Below are 2,500 nucleotides of genomic sequence, written 5' to 3'. Positions count from 1 at the left end.
ATAATCTCCGTGGCGCCGTGGAGTATACTTTAGCTAAACGGGCTCCAATTCATTGTCTATGGTAGGGGAAATTCACTACGGGCGCAGTACCCTTTCCGGCCGCAACGTGGATGCGGACGGGCCGTGGCGCTGTCCTAAACTTCGCTACCGATGCAATATATATCTGGCCACAGAGTGGTTGCGGATGGGCCGTGGCGCTGTCCTAAAGTTCACTACCGATGTAATATATATCTGGCCACAGAGTGGTTGCGGATGGGCCGTGGCGCTGTCCTAAAGTTCACTACCGATGTAATATATATATCTGGCCACAGAGTGTTTGTGGATGGGCCGTGGCGCTGTTCTGAATGTCACTGCCGAATGGAGAGACAGCGAGATCAATTCGTGGCGGTGACGACTCGCCACGACCTATTTTTTTACGCCATGACGTATTCTTCATTATCCGCCGTGGCGAGTACAGAATCCGCCATGGCGAGTACATAATCCGCCATGGCGACGACTCGCCACGACCTAATTTTTTACGCCATGACGTATTCTTCATTATCCGCCGTGGCGAGTACAGAATCCGCCATTGTTTATTTTTTTTTTGCGTGCCGTGGTGCAGGTTTTATTGTCCTACTAGTACTATTCTCGGAATTATTTCATCCTCTTGTAGCGTAACGGTTAGCGCTCTCGCCCCTATAGTCAAGGCACTGTGCTGGGCCAGGTTCGATTCTTGCAAAAAACAAACTTTTTTTTTTTAAAGTTATTTTTTTACCCGTACATACAGTGTGTGTGCGTGCATGCGTATACAGTGTGCGTGCGTGTATGCGTGCGTATACAGTGTGTGTGTGTGTGTGTGTGTGTGTGTGTGTGCGTGCGTGCTTCATCGTATTTATTATTATTATTATTATTATTAATATGCAGGTAATAATAATAAATACGATGAAGCACGCACGCATATACAGTGTGTGTGCGTGCGTGCGTATACAGTGTGCGTGCGTGTATGCGTGCGTATACAGTGTGTGTGTGCGTGCGTGCGTGCGTGCGTGCTTCATCGTATTTATTATTATTACCTGCATATTAATAATAATAATAATAATAATAAATACGATGAAGCACGCACGCACACACACTGTATACGCACGCACGCATACACGCACGCACACACACTGTATATGCGTGCGTGCGTGCTTCATCGTATTTATTATTATTACCTGCATATTAATAATAATAATAATAATAATAAATACGATGAAGCACGCACGCACACACACTGTATACGCACGCACGCATACACGCACGCACACACACTGTATATGCGTGCGTGCGTGCTTCATCGTATTTATTATTATTACCTGCATATTAATAATAATAATAATAATAATAAATACGATGAAGCACGCACGCACACACACTGTATACGCACGCACGCATACACGCACGCACACACACTGTATATGCGTGCGTGCGTGCTTCATCGTATTTATTATTATTACCTGCATATTAATAATAATAATAATAATAATAAATACGATGAAGCACGCACGCACACACTGTATACGCACGCACGCATACACGCACGCACTGTATATATACACACTGTATATGCGTGCGTGCGTGCTTCATCGTATTTATTATTATTACCTGCATATTAATAATAATAATAATAATAATAAATACGATGAAGCACGCACGCACACACACACACACACACACACACACACTGTATACGCACGCATGCATACACGCACGCACACTGTATACGCACGCACGCACACACACTGTATGTACGGGTAAAAAAATAACTTTAAAAAAAAAAAGTTTGTTTTTTGCAAGAATCGAACCTGGCCCGGCACAGTGCCTTGACTATAGGGGCGAGAGCGCTAACCGTTACGCTACAAGAGGATGAAATAATTCCGAGAATAGTACTAGTAGGACAATAAAACCTGCACCACGGCACGCAAAAAAAAAATAAACAATGGCGGATTCTGTACTCGCCACGGCGGATAATGAAGAATACGTCATGGCGTAAAAAAATAGGTCGTGGCGAGTCGTCGCCATGGCGGATTCTGTACTCGCCATGGCGGATTCTGTACTCGCCACGGCGGATAATGAAGAATACGTCATGGCGTAAAAAAATAGGTCGTGGCGAGTCGTCGCCGCCACGAATTGATCTCGCTCCACCTGGCCGAATGACTCTGTTCTTCTTCTCTCGTTTTTCTGACTTGCTGTGTTATGATATTATTTTTCCTGCACGAGTAGTCATCATGAGCTTTTTGTTACTTTATCGCAGCTAACGATCACATCGAGGTCCGTGGAATACTTTGTAATGAACAGCTGACTCTCTCGCGATTTTGGCGTTTAAGTTTTATATATTTTTGGACGAGATTAATGCCTGGATTTGTCTCTCTGCGTTTTTTATGTTTACGCCACATAAGAAACTGACAGCAGTGACAGTGACAAATATATTGTCTACCATACAACAGTAATACAACAACATAATGTGTGTGATATATTGAAA

This window comes from Protomyctophum bolini, assembly GCF_963924005.1.
Source record: "Protomyctophum bolini genome assembly, chromosome: 6".
NCBI lineage: Eukaryota > Metazoa > Chordata > Actinopteri > Myctophiformes > Myctophidae > Protomyctophum > Protomyctophum bolini.
The sequence above is the reverse complement of the archived record's forward strand: the minus strand, read 5'-3'. Positions refer to the sequence as shown.